General features: G+C 42.4%; 1 protein-coding gene across 2 annotated transcripts in view; it reads left to right on the top strand.

Annotated features, from left to right (window-relative positions):
- Positions 1–2,874: 2,874 nt before the first annotated feature.
- The window catches only part of SHROOM1 (shroom family member 1), a 59,383-nt gene continuing 46,934 nt past the window's right edge, over positions 2,875–15,323 (top strand). For both annotated transcript variants that reach the window (XM_048491171.1, XM_048491169.1), the window contains exon 1: positions 2,875–3,054. The gene's annotated coding sequence lies outside the window, so the exon portion shown is untranslated. The remainder of the gene's footprint in view (positions 3,055–15,323) is intronic.

The raw sequence follows: 15,323 nt of genomic DNA, 5'->3' as shown, positions 1-15,323 counted from the left end.
CGGACTTCACACAGATCCCACTCCTAACAGTAGTCTGGTCCGCGTTTCCCATCCCCCAACCTGGGTTTTTCAAGAATCACACTATCTGCAATTCTTTTGTTTTAACTTGGATTGCAGCCATGTCTGAGCAAACTTTGACATGTTTCCCTTTTCCCCCCAGTCCCTGCCTCTCTGCTGCATAGCTAGGGAGGACAGCAGCATGGGATGGCAGTATGGCTGTGGAGGTCCATGCCTGCCAGCCTTTGTAGCTATGCAGTGGAGGGAGGTGAGTGTGGGGGGAAAGCGCCTCCGTGCAAAGGCGCACACCCCGGCCAACACACTCTCTGACCATGGGATGTCCAGCCAAGCAAACAGCCCAGGGCTATGACTGGTTCATTATCCCACCTGCAACCCGCTTTACATTTGCTGTGTGGAAAGGGCCTTTGACATGATTACCAGTCATTCGGTTGATGCCATAGTCTTGTTTTTAATTAGTGTTGTAGTATCCTGTATTCTTCACCTTCCCAAAAATAAAAAAATTGATCGCCAAGTTCTGGCTTGGCAGTCTTGCTTAGTCAGAACACACACCATGTGCCATGTTATCAGTGGAAGTTGTTTCGTCACCATCATGCAGGATAAAGAATCTGCTTCTTGAGTTCTTTTTAAAGCATCTGAGTAGTAAAGATTTGCATTGCAAACTGAGGAAATATAACCAGCTTTTTACAATACCTATTTTCTTTAGTAAATATGAAAATAGTTTCAAGGTCCTTGCCAGATAATTTCACTCATATCTTAAAATGCCAGATAATAGAATAGTGAACATTTCCCTGACAAGGATAGCTTTGGGCTAGCCTGATCTAGTCAGATATCAGAATCTAAGCAGGGTCGGCCCTGGTTAATATTTGGATAGCATATCTCCAAGGAAGACCAAGGAAGAAGGTTATAATGCAGAGGCAGGCAATGGCAAATTGTCTCTGAATATCTCTTGCTTTGAAAACCTATGGTGTCACATAAGTCAGCTATGACTTGATGGCACAGATAAAAAGTAAGTGTCCTGGAACAGCCATGGGACCTGGCTCTGCAGGTGAATCCACTGTTTGGGACTTGGTCAAATTGACCCCCTCCACAGGGCCCAACTCCTGTGAACTGGCTCCAGGTGGTAGCAGGACATACTGCTGCAGCAGTAGCCCTCCACATCAGGAAACTGTACCAGGACTGGAGATCCCACCTCTCAGAGACTCAGAGGCATACTCATTCCACTTAGCCAGTACAGTCACCGGCAGCACAAACAGGTGGAAACATGGCAGGGCAGCATGCCAGAAAGTGGCTCCAGGCTGCGAGGGGTGGAATGTGGGCCCAGTGCTGCAGAGACAGGCCAGGAGGCAACCTGAGTGGGTGGAGGCCAGATACCTCAGACCTCAGTGTCTGGAGACAGGAGGGAGTTGAGGCCAGGGGAAGGTCTAGGAAGGAGCGAGGGCAACCAAGGATTGGCAGGGAAAGAGAGCAATGGGGCCGAGGAAGAGTGGGCTCATTCCTGACCCCAAGGCCCTGATTGGTGGGGAGGAATGCAGATGACTCTGATAAAGGCAGGGCAAGGACTGGGGACAAAGTGATTGATCATCAGTTCCTAGAGCTGGGAAACTGTGAGGATTGCAAGGCAGCCGGTGCGACTTCCTCCCTCGCTTTTGAGGTTCCTGCTGGAGGATAAGGAAAGAGGCGACCTCACTACTTGGGGATGCCACATTAAATTTAACTGTATTTTGAGACAATGTTTTTTCAATCAATTAGGAAGCATATTTGCAGAGGAGCAGGTCTCATTATTTTCTGTTCATAGGAATAATCCCACATATTATTTGTGTGAATAAAAATATGTGATGGATGATAGCTTATGTTAGCCTGATCTTGTCAGATCTCAGGAGCTTAGCAGGGTCAGCTCTGGTTAGTACTTGGCTCGAGGACCAGCAAGGACGTCCATGATTGCTACAGAGAGGCTGTGGCAAACCGCCTTTGAACATCTCTTTCATTGAAACCCCTTTAGGGGTGCTTGTAAATTGGCTGCAACTTGGCCGTGAGAGAGAAAGAATCCTAATTTTGGTCAGACCAGTAGTCCATCAGGCTCACTATTGTCTATTTGGGCTGACAAAAGTGACAATGGTTTTGAATTCTTTTTAAAAACTTATGCTAGAATTAACTTGGAACTTTATAGTTGTGAAGCAGGTGCTTTGTTACAGAGCTGTAGGTATTTTGTGAGATAGACATAGATATCTTAAGACATTCCTAAATTCTTAGCATGTGGCTATAGATACATGGCTTGACTGGAATATAAATTCTTACTTCATGTATATAATTCGCTGGGTTACTTCTGTGAACAAAAAAAGTAATCAGGAAAGCAGCAGCATCTTTTGAAAAGTGTCAGTTTTGCCTACTGTCTTAAAAAATGCTTTGAAACAGCCGGACTGAAATTTCTAAATTTTGCTAATATCTTTCAGGTAGAAAAGGGGTAAAAGACAAGGAAGTATTTTCATTGGAGAACACTGGAATTCATATGAAGTGACACCGTAACAGGCCATGACTCTTAATGTAGTCTTCGGCCATGAATACAGGATTGCCCCATGGGCCATTCCTTTACGTTAAAAAGAACTGAGCCTTGAGTTGGACTGGATGAATGGAATAAATCTTCCTGTTCTTCTCCTGTGCAGTGCTAGCGGGAGCTTTTCTCTCCTTTTTCCATAAGGAGATCTGGGTCAGCTTGAAATGCTTTTACTCTGAAGCTTGAGTTTCAGGTTCATTATTCTAGACCCACCTACTTTCCAATGATTGGATGGGGAGTTCTTCCAATTACCTTTGTGAGCTAAAAGTAGCTACGGGAACCAAAGAAAACTGAACTGAGTTGAGCCTAGTTCTTTCAGAGTTTAAAGAAACTGCATTTGTGTGTGAGTGAGTGAGGGTGAAGGAACTATAGCAACAACTTTCTATGTGCTAGCACTAAAAGGGAAACAATATTGTGAAAAACTCCCAAGATCTTTCAAAGAACTTCTTTCAGAAGTACAAGCAACATCGAGTGATTATAAGCAGGTAATTATAACATTTTTCCCTCTCAAGGATTTGTTATGCTGCTGCAGCTCTAGAAATTCTGTTTTCAAATCCCCAAGGAGGAGGGGATTGACATATGGTATATAAATTATAATGATTAGTTCTAGTTTCTGGGTATATGAATGTACATGTGGAGGCAGAGTTTCTTTAATGAAGGTGAATGGGCACTTATAGGTACAGGTAGATTAGGGACTGCCAGTGGGATACTGGAAAAGGCTTCCTGGTTTATTGCACAATTTAGAAGTTTAGTGGTGCTTTACAACAGGACGTTGTTGTTGTTTTTAAATTAATTAGTTTGTTGTGCTTTAAATGTTGAAAAAACAGTGCTGGGATACTGTGCCTCTGTCAGTTTCCTATTTCAAGTGACAGAAAAACAGAAACAGAAAAGAATGAACCATGTGTCTGAATCCTGTGTTTCTTTTTCATTTATTTCTTATGTTTGAGCTGTGAAAGACTTAGTTTTATATTACTGAATGAGAAATTAAAGCATATAAAACATAATGTTTGCTAAAAGCAAGGGAGCCTTGTATAATTGTGTAGAATATCAACATTTTATTAATTCAGAATGAGCTAATGTAAATATTGTAAACTGGAATTATTTTCCTCTGGAGCGGTTTCATGTAACTCTGTAAAATAGCATGGGAATAAGTGTTTTCAGAGCTGCAAATATTAGAGTTGCTGTATACCACAATGTACCACAACTTAAGCCTTTTATCCATTTCCATAGTACTTGTAACAATCATAAAGGCAGTGGTTCCCTTTATTTTGCAGCTGCTCTCAGGTACTCCTCTGGACCAAAACTTTCTGCCAAAAACATAATCAGAACTGCATACAAACTGGAACTCTTTTGCGACAAAATATTTCAAGTCCAGATTATATTTTTATTTGCATAAATCTGAAATTATTGAGTAAGGTACTTAGGAGTATCTTATTTTGGCTCAAGTAACTGTGTATGGAATCATTGCCAGCAGTCTTAAAACTGGAGTGCTGTGTGGTTTCCGGGCTGTATGGCCGTGTTCTAGCAGCATTCTCTCCTGACGTTTCACCTGCATCTGTGGCTGGCATCTTCAGAGGATATCAGGAGAGAATGCTGCTAGCCCAGAAACCACACAGCACCCCAGTGATTCCAACCATGAAAGAACTTCAACAATGCAGTCTTAAAACTAGTGAGATAAATGCAAGAATTGATATACCAAAACAATAAGCTAAGAGGTTTTTAAAATAACCCACTGGGTGTAAGAAAATATTTTATTTGAGGCAGTCCTACTTCAATTGTAAATATCATTCAAGAGGTCCATCAGCAGAATTTACAAAGATTTTATTTGGAATGGGAAGTCAAATAATATTTTGTTGCATTAAACTGAACACACTTGAGGAAAAAAAAGACAAACTAGTCTGTAATTTTCAAGGGCTTGTTATTGGCGAATTATTGGCGAAAGAGATCTAGAACTCATTTTTTAATAATTGCATCAGATAGTAGGTACTTGCCAGTTGTAAACAATGAATGGGATCCAAAGAAATGTTTATTGTAACCTGAATAGATTATAACAAATCTTTCCCACCTCCTTCCTGCTGCAGCCATCTCCTTCCTGAATTTCATAAAAAGTTCCCCCAGAAGATCAAAGGTTCCTCCAAATGGCACAAGATATGGATTGTAGCAAAATACACGGCACAATCTGATGAAACTTGGATCTGACCTAAAGTTCAGAAGGCCAAGGTCCTTTTACGAGATTCTGTTTCTGAATCCCTGAGATTCTGTTTCTGTTTCTGAATCCCTGAGAATCCCTGGTTTGGTCCCACTCGTCAATCTACTCAAGGCTTTTTTTGTAGTATTGTCACAGTTGCTGGTTTTTGAATACACAATAATAATTGTAGCAATGTTATTAACATAGATCATATTGGCATTCATCTTTGAAGGAAAGACATTTGTGCTCCTGGCATATCCGCCTATTAATTGCTCAAAAGCATAGACTTTCCATATGTAGAAGAGGTGACTTTGCCAGAAATACAATTTCCTAAAGAATAATTCTGCATTGTGTGAACAGTGAGTGCATGGTTGGCACATAGGCGCGCATGGTGGTCACCTGCTCTAATGAAATGGTCTTTTTGCTCTTTAGCATGTGGTTAGAAGGGCTGACAGCTAACAGCATCACTACCTCCCCACACTTACATCCCTGCAAAATATTTTGCCTGGCAGGTCGACCCTCCTGCAATTTGTTGAGGCTTTTCTTCATTGCAAATAAATGCAAAGGTGCTGATGGCTCAGTAACTCCTACAGCAGTGAGTTGAGGTGGTCTCTTTTCTAATACAAGAATCTTGTGTGTCTGTGCTGTAGCAAAGTACAGGAATAGTTTTTGATGTGTTCCTGTGCAAACTGATTGAAAACAGCCAGACTGTGATTTAGATCATTCCCCTCTTGTGTGATCCCACAGTTCTCTAGTTCATGGTTTCAACCACTTCAAAAATTTAGTAAACAACTGAGAAGAAAAATCAGTTTGATCCAGTGTGTCTTAGCTATGTAAGCCCATTCCCATTTTTCCTAAGCAGAGAAGATTTTAATGAAATTTTAATTAAAGTCATTATCTTTAACATCTTTACACTGCAGTCCTAAACCAGGGTTACACTTTTAGAGTTTAGGAATACATTGTATTGTCGAAGGCTTTCACGGCTGGATTCAACTGGTTGTTGTGGGTTTTCCAGTCTGTGTGGCCGTGGTCTGATTGATCTTGTTTCTGACATTTTGCCTGTATCTGTGGCTGGCATCTTCAGAGGTGTATCACAGAGAGAAGTCTGTTATACACTGCGTCCAGACTTCTCTCTGCGATACACCTCTGAAGATGCCAGCCACAGATGCAGGCAAAACGTTAGGAACAAGATCTACCAGACCACGGCTACACAGGCTGGAAAGCCCACAACAACCAGTAGGAATACATTGTTAGATACTGAAACTTTTGGAAAGTTCTTATCAAGATCAGTTGAACAGACCAGTTTGATCTAATTCATTTCACCAAACAAGTATAACTTTACTGGTGCCTCTTCCCTTCATTTAGAACCCTGAGTTGATTTAAGCATTGTGATGCCAGGATGTCATTGGCAAGTAACAGTAATAAGAGCCTCTATTTTTTTCTGATAGATCGTTGTTCCATTTTTAGCCCTTTTTGCTTTCTTTTCATCCCATTTATTCAAGAGAGACAAGAGAAGGTCATTTCAAAGGCCCTGGCCAGTATGGTCAGTACTATGTGGGAGATGAAGTATGCACCCCAATGTGGGTGGGTTTCAGGCCTGCCAAAGTCACTGAAAGATGCCCTTTGGCTTCGGAGGTCTCTGAAAGGTTTTTACAAAATAAACATAGTGGCATGTTAATGTACTCTCTGTATACATGTAACAGTAAATGATCCAGTATTTTATAAATATCTCAGACAGGTGGAGAAAAACTGGATTGTCCAAAGAATGGTGACCACCCAGGATGAAATTGTCTTTCTCTTAATTGTCTTTCATCTTAATTGTAAATCCTTCATTTACTTTAACAAGATTTGTTTCACAAGGAATTCATTATCTGAGGGGCTCTGCTCTGTTAAAGAGGAATTTTTAGTTAATACAAATGAGCCTGAGCCCGTCCTTGCAGGAAACACTACACAGAATCCAAAGTACATATTTCAGTGACTTCTGCAGGCCTGAAATCCACCCGCAGCATGGTGGGTACTTCATCCCTCACAAAGGACTGACCCACATTGGCCAGGACCTTTGAATTGACCTTTTTTGGTTTTCTCTACACAAATGGTGATGAAAGGGCAGCAAAACATGTTGACAAAAGAAACAGCTATCCATCCACTAGGAAAATGTTCTTTACAAGATGCATTGAAATAAATATAAGCGACAGAAGGGTAAAGTCTGGGCAAGAAACTTTCCTGGTGGATTGTACCATTACAGAATGACTCACTGTTTGTTCTGAGCTAAAGATCACATTTTTTAATAAAAAGGGATAGAGGGATGTTTGGAGGGAAGCGTACTCTTTGAATTTGTATAAGGCCAAATTAAGATTCTGCAGTAGATGTAATCAATATTCAAAGATACAGGCCAGTGGTCACCAACTTCTTTAATGACAGCTACTTCTGGATAATGCAACTTAACCGTAGCTACTTCCCCCTGCCAAAGTATGTTCTGTTGATATGCTCCAAGACTGTCATAGAAACAGAATGTGAACTAGAAAGATAATCAGATATTAAGCTATAAAGTGACACAGCACTGAGAGAAACCCTATGAATAGATAAAAAGGTAAAGGAAGTCCCCTGTGCAAGCACAGGGTCATTACTGACTCATGGGGTGACATCATATCATGACATTTACTAGACAAACTTTGTTTACAGGTGGTGGTTTGCCATTACCTTCCCCAGTTGTTCACACTTTACCCTCAGCAAGCTGTGCATTCATTTTACCGACCTCAGAAGGATGGAACGCAGAGTCAACCAGTTGCTGCCCGAAGGTGGATCACTTCTTGTGCGAGGCCCCTCTATAATGATACACATCACACCGTTGCTGGGGTAATAAATTGGCCATAGCCAATTTATTTAGCACATGGCTTGCACAAAGGAGAGCAAGTCCCTTTAAAGCCTCGGCTCGCTCCTCCTTTCATCCGGTGACGCTGCCCCTTCCCATAGTGGCTCCCTTTCCAGTTCCGCCCTTGTCCGGGCAGTGTCAGCGGGGCTCATTCCAATCCCCCACCCCGATCAGCAACTCCGCCTCGTGGTAATTCACAGGCGCCTTTTATCTGAAACCACCAAACTCAGGTTGTGAGCAGAGCTTTTAATGCCGTACTGCAGCTTACCACTCTGAATAGAAGTCTTTTAAAAAAGCTTAGAGCAGATTTTTTAGCAGCCTTTTCCTGGGCCTTCTCAGGAATGCACCAGCTATTCTGCAGTTACATTAGTTTGTAATGGCCCACAAGTTACCTGCTGGAGACTCCTCATATATACTATGTAAATTAGATCCTATTAGTTGCCTTTGTTCTCATACACACACATATGCAGCCCATATATTATAGTATTAAAAACATAACCTGTTCTGAATGCTATAGAAAATACCATTACCCATAGAGCTGAATGCAAGTAGAACACAGCTTTCACACCTTACAGTTTTTTCTGCAACATCCTGAAAAGCCGTTCCTGAGACTTAAGGGATGTTTGGGAATGACACAAGATGTGGCACAGAAAAAAAGGCAAACTGATAGAGGTCACCCCTTTCCCATGTGAGCAGAAATGCCTTTCTGCTTTCAAACGATTATGTGTACACAGATCAAGACCACACTTCGGAGAGAGAAACAAATGAAGCCCAAAATTTCCATCTGTTAATTAAATTTAAAAAATCATTTAACCATGATAAAAAATACTATTGCAGTTGCGCACATACAATTTTCTATCAGAAAAACAAAAACAGTGACATCAAGTGAACCATCCTCTGTGATTTTTCGAGCCAGGTTTTTGAAGGAAGGCTTTTTACATATGCTTTTTCACACATGTAGCCAGCATGAGAAACCCCAGGCAGATTCTGTGCATTTTTAGTGTAACAATTATTCGACAGTGCTTTGTCATGTGAATAGCCTAGAGAATTCCAAGACAGGCAGCTGGGTTTGCTGACCTACAGCCAACTGCCTGCCCCCTTTCTCTAGCCCTCCTCAGGATTATGGTTGACTAGAATTCTTTCCACTTAATGACAGTGTTTCAGAGCACCTCTGCAAAGGGTAGTTATGAACTAGACTTGAAATTATACAGCTTTTAAATCTGAGGCAGCATTTAAATCTTGGTCTGAGGTTTGCAGATAGACAAGCCTGAACGATAAAGGTAAAGGTAGGATATCTATGTCATTTACTTTTTTTTGCAAACAGCAAGCTAAACAAAACTGCAAAATTAGAAAAGCAGATGTGGCTAAAATAACACACAATGTTATTTGTGTTTCGTTAGTGGCAACCCTTTTGACTTTCCTGGTTGGATCCCAGTGGAAAGCAATGATGGCTTCTCCCAGCAATCATTTTTGACCCCAGCAAAGTTTATTCCTGGTGTTGTGGGACCTCTTCGGAGTAACAGTCACATATGTTGGGAAGCTGCATCGAGGGGAAAGTAGGCTGAATTGCGGCTTTTGGGTCTGTTCTCTTTACTATCAAGGGAAGTTACATAGGTACACCTAGATGTATGTGCTACCACTGAAGTGAATAGTGAAGCCCTTACATATGTAGGAACTTCATGTTCTGTATCTTATTTGTGTGTTGACTCTATTCCTACATTGAGCAGTGGACTGGATTAGATGGCCTATAAGGCCCTTTCTAATTCTTGGACTCTGTGTGTGTCTTGGAACTCCTGTTATGTGCATAAATCTTTTGGAGTGTGGGGGTGGGTAGGTTATGCTGATAGGGTTGCAGACAGTGGTATCTGGTTTGCTATTTTATATGCTCCCATCACATTTGAGCCCAGACTTGGGTATTCAAAGGTCCTGTTTAGACAGGAGTTATGTGTCTTCCTTTTTTAGAATTACGCATTATTGTTGTGCTGTCCACCAAACAGCACACTCTTGTTTTATGTTCTTCTTTGTGCACAAACAATAATTAAACATTCAGTATTACAGAACAAACTGTGATACTGGGCAACAAACCTATTGCTGAACTTGACTTCTCAGCTTTACATATTGCAAGCTGTTCAAGGAAACAAATATTCCATGCCCAGTTTGATCTGACTAGAACAGATCCTAACTATATTTTCTGCTACACCTTCTCAGTAGTCTCCATCAGACAGATGAAACTACAGGAGGGTCAGAAATACCGTCCCACATGCTAAGTAAGAATTCCCTATACTAACATCTCAGCTTTCACCAGGAATGTCTGCTTTGCTGTATCCAAAAGCAGCTCAATGCAGTCCCTCTGCTACATTTGCGAGACTGCATATTTTACATTCCTGGAGGATGTATATGTTTAAGGGCTCTTACAATTAAAAGCAGAGAGCTCATGCTGTTCATATTTTGGTTTAATCCACATAGGGTATGTAGCCTTCCTTGCTGAAGGCAACTATTTAATGTGCACCTGTCTGTTCTTCTCTCATCCCCGTTCTCCTTCATATACTGCATCAGGAGAACGCTACTTCATACACAAAATGTCTGATTAATTGCAAGTTGCAATTTATAAATGATTCTGTTTGACATATCTTAGATCACTTTGGTTATCTGCTTTATTCGAGGCAAGACTCTGTTTTAAAAGAAACATCTCTCTTCTATTCTCTTGCGATAGTGGCAGAGATACAGAGAGAGAGAGAGAGAGAGAGTATGTGCATGTGTGTGTGGAGGGGAAGGGAGGGGGAGAGAATATGAGCTGTGTGTCTTTAAAGAACTGGGAGAAGCAGAGACCCAGCAGAGTTCAGCAGACAAACGACGCTGAATGCTGTGAGCTGCATCCTCATGAGTAAACAGAGAAATGCTAGGAGAGTACACCACGAGCCCATTGAGCAGAGATCAGGCTTGAGTTAAGTGTTCCATGCATAATGGACCATTGTGTACTAATTTGATTGTTTTTTCACCAGGTGTGTGTTTGTGTTTCCACTCAAGATCCAGGTGAAAGTTGGGTCTGGACTTGTTTCTGTGTTGTGCTGTGCTTCTGTGTTGGAGTTTTGCTTAGTGAGTATTGGCTGTGGATATGTCTTTTATTTTTTCTGTCTGTTGTTTTTTAGGAGGTTTGCCAGCTGGTGGGAGAGATATGTTTGGGGGAATGAAGCGACAATAGATTGAGAGATGGTGTCTCCGTTTGGATGAGTGGACTAGGGGGGGATAGGGTAGTGGGAGAAGAACAGGCCAGATGAAGGAAAGGGGCAGCAGTCATCTGAACTCTATTGCCCTTTCTGGCTCTTGTTCCAGCCAAGGAGATTTTGAAAACCATATCAACAACCTGCTAGGTTATAAAATTCTGCTGGTAAATGCCAGGTAAGTCACAGCAATAACAGCAGCCATCCAGGATTTCATCTTGCATTAGAGGGTTGACCTGTCATGTAACTGAGACGGGCTTGGGAAGAGGTTAACCTCTCTTAGCTATGTCCCCCATGGAACCCAGTGATATGTCAACATAGAACTGGCAGGCAGGGAAAAGGTGTTGCTGGAATCCATAGTGACTCTATTCCCCCAGCATGGTGCCCTGTCCAAGATACTTCCAATTTTGAGGCTATATGTTGGGACTGAGAGGCAGGATTGGGATTCTGTTGATGTACTGCTTATCCCACTGCAGTCCTCCCTGCCTGAAGTGGCACAGGTGGTCTCTGGGGTAGTGTTGAAGACCTTTAGGCTGGTTATCTTGGAGGACTACAACAATGGTTTACTGAGAGTCCACAAGTGATGAAATGGCAAAGGAGCTATCTGGAGCCATAGTAGAGAAGATTTGGGATGAAATCAGTGAGACACAGGAGAAACCTGGATAGCCCCAGCATAGCCTGATCTCAGCAGATCTCAGAAGCTAAGCAGGGCCAGCCCTGGCTAGCATTTGGATTGTCAACCTCCAAGGAATACCAGGGTCATGATATGGAAGCTAGCAATGGCAAACTACCTCTGGATGTCTTTTTCCTTGAAATCCCTATAGGGTCCCCATAAACTGATTTGCCAGCAAAAAAGAGAGAGCCCATTTTAAAACATGCTCTATGGCAGTAAAGCACTGAAGAACCAGAGTCATTTAATGGTTAAGAGTGACAGATTAATTTCTGGAAGATGCATTTTGATTCCCCATGGAAGCTTACTGTGTGACATTGGACCAGTTGCGCACTCTTAGCTCACAGGGTTGTTATGAGTGTAAAATGGAGGAAAACGGAATGATGTAAGCTGCTTTGGATCCCAATTAGGGAGAAAGGCAAGTTATGAATGAATGAATGAATGAATGAATGAATGAATGAATGAATGAATGAATGAATGAATGAATGAATGAATGAAGGCAGGCAGGCAGGCAGGCAGGCAGGCAGGCAGGCAGGCAGGCAGCAAAGAAACAGTACTTTCCCACCACTGTTGTGTCTTCACAGCGTAGGTAGGCAGAGTTATTCTGGACAATCAGACACCTGTTGGGATCTGGCCTGCAGAGGGAGACATTGCTTTGTCATCTGCTCAAAACTCTGCAAATAAAATATCTTGCTTACAAACCAACCTGGGCCCTACAGTGTCAGCTGCAGAGTCAGAAGGTGCCAGGGTGCCAATATGTTTGATATTTCGAATAGGATTTCAACAGGATTTCTGCATGTTTGAGGCCTACCATCAGATTACATGATCCCTGCCAGTAGGTGGCAGCTGGGGCCAGGAGTGCTTTTTCCCAGCTTGGACCTAAACATTAGGAAGAACTTCCTGATTGTCAGGGCTGTTCGACAGTGGAATTCACTGCCTTGGAGAGTGGTGGAGTCTCCTTCTTTGGAGGTTTTCAAACAAAGGCTGGATCAGCATATGTCGGGAGTGCTTTGATTGTGTGTTCCTGCATTGCAGGGGGTTGGACTTAATGGCCCTTGTGGTCTCTTCCAACTCTATGATTCTATGACTAGTTAACCTGCTGTAGCCTTTCCTGGCAAGGAAGGTTTTGGTCACAGTGATGCATGTCCAAATTACATCTTCTAGATTACTGCAGTCTATTTGAGGCTGCCCTTGAAAAATTGAGGAGATAGAAAATATTGAGGAGATAGAAAAAGTGCAGAGAAGGGCAACAAGGATGATTGAGGGACTGGAGCACCTTCCCTATGAGGAGAGGCTGCAGCGTTTGGGACTCTTTAGTTTGGAGAGGAGGCGACTGAGGGGAGATATGATTGAAGTCTACAAAATTATGCATGGGGTAGAAAATGTTGACAGAGAGAATTTTTTCTCTCTTTCTCACAATACTAGAACCAGGGGGCATTCATTGAAAATGCTGGGGGGAAGAATTAGGACTAATAAAAGGAAACACTTCTTCACGCAACGTGTGATTGGTGTTTGGAATATGCTGCCACAGGAGGTGGTGATGGCCACTAACCTGGATAGCTTTAAAAGGGGCTTGGACAGATTTATGGAGGAGAAGTCGATTTATAGCTACCAATCTTGATCCTCCTTGATCTGAGATTGCAAATGCCTTAACAGACCAGGTGATCGGGAGCAACAGCCGCAGAAGGCCATTGCGTTCACATCCTGCATGTGAGCTCCCAAAGGCACCTGGTGGGCCACTGCAAGTAGCAGAGAGCTGGACTAGATGGACTTTGGTCTGATCCAGCTGGCTTGTTCTTATGTTCTTATGTTCTTAAAAATGTTTAGAAATTTCAATTGGTGCAGAATGGTGCAGCCAGAATTCTGACTAGAGTGGGTCAGAGGGACCATTTCTCTCTACTCTTGGCCCATTTGCATTGACTCTCAATCTGTTTCCAGGTCCAATTCAAGGTGCTGGTCTTGACCTTTAAAACCCTATATGGCTTGGAATCAGCATTCATTCATTCATTCATTCATTCATTCATTCATTCATTCATTCATTCATTCATTCAAACTTATATGCCACTCTCCCCCATAGGACTCAGGACCTCCTATTCCCTTATGGATCTACACTGATTTCTACCTTCATCAAAGATCCTGGTTTGGGTACTCTTGCCCTTAGAGATTAGGTGCGTGGCAACCCAGAAGAGGGCCTTCTCAGTCATGGCACCAAAACTCTGGAAGTCAATCCCCAGGGAGATGCTTCCATCCCCCCTCTGTTGCAGTTTTCTGCCAGTGGGTAGAAAGGGTTTTTTTTATATATCTGATAATCCCTCAGTGATCCCCTTTTCCTGCCCTGTGTTTTAGTTTTAATGTTTTATATCTGTTATTCTCTTTTGTAGTCCTGATAAAGGCAGAAAGATGCGGCGTATATTTTGTAAATAAATAAAATCCATTAATCATGAAGCTGGACACCTGAATGCCAACTTGCTTCTCTGTGTTCCCCTTAGGACATTTTTTTCTGGCTGGGAAAACACAAATTTCACTTTGCTCCAACTGCTGTATTTTCCCCCTTTGGTCAAAGGTATACTAACAAAGAAATCTCTTTGTTTCCTGTGACCCCATTAAAGGACTTTGTGTCATTCATTATCAGGGAGTGTGCATGAGCACATGTTTGGCATTTAAACCAGGAAGTGACAGGAATCTGGCCTCTTAAAAGGGGGATTCAATGTGTTGTGGAAATTCTGCATGCCAAAACCCCCTTTTCCTGTTAGCTAGACAAACTGGATAGTCTTGTGGATGGAGCACATATGCCTTGTTGGAAAATAACACCAATTACACACCTGGGACCAGCACTTGCACAGATATGCCCTATGAGCCAATTATTTGGGTGTCTGAGATGCGGGCCAATGGTAGCAGGTTGTCCCAAATACCACTGTTCGCTATTCCTACCCAGACCTTTCGGGATTGAAATATTCAGAGTACCATTGTGGCTTTTGTGCATTTTTCTTGTCAATTCCTTCAGATGTTTTGTATTGCTTTGCATTTGCAAGTATCTGTGCAAGGGATTGTGGATCTGGAGTGACTTTGGATTTTGTTTGCAGTATTTCTATCCAGTCTTATTTACTAAACCCTTCAAAGCAAAAATGTGATATCAAAGGCTAGTAAAACCTTTATTGAGACAAATTGGTTCTCTCGATACAGTGGGTGAGCTTTTGAATTGTACAGAAAGGCTTGATACTGAAAAGGATGTTAAGGGAGGGGGAAAGATGTTTCTCAGTAAAGAATGATTATCAACCTTTTTTGCTTTATATAGGCTGACCAGACGTCCCACTTTTGGCGGGACCGTCACGCCTTTGGACAATTTGTCCCGCGTCCCGCGGGTTCTACAAATTGTCCCGATTTTGGGGAGGCTGCTGCACTGCCTTTGGCGTGCAAGGCAGTGCGGCAGCCTCCCGTGCACCTGTCTGCAGGAGCGCATGACCTTCTGGGGCTTGCCGTTTGCCACTCTGTCACAGGGCGGCAAACGGCAAGCCCCAGAAGCCCGTGCGCTCCTGCGGCCGCCTCCCCGTCCCAGATCACAAAGGTGACCATCTGGTCACCTTCGCTTTATAGAAACTATTGACGCCCATTATTGTACCATGGGAGTTTTGTGGTAGATCAATACTGGTGACAGGACTTCAGAGAACAATCTGCTGGCATTCCTAAACCAGGGTCATTTAATGTGTGTCAGACTTCCATACTAATTTCCATTTGTGGAGCTCCATGAATTGTGTTAGAGAAATGAATTGATAGGAATCAGATTTAAATAGAAGTATTTAAAA

This window comes from Sphaerodactylus townsendi, linkage group LG03, assembly GCF_021028975.2.
Source record: "Sphaerodactylus townsendi isolate TG3544 linkage group LG03, MPM_Stown_v2.3, whole genome shotgun sequence".
Classification (NCBI taxonomy): Eukaryota; Metazoa; Chordata; class Lepidosauria; order Squamata; family Sphaerodactylidae; genus Sphaerodactylus; species Sphaerodactylus townsendi.
This window is presented reverse-complemented; position numbering and strand designations above follow the sequence as displayed.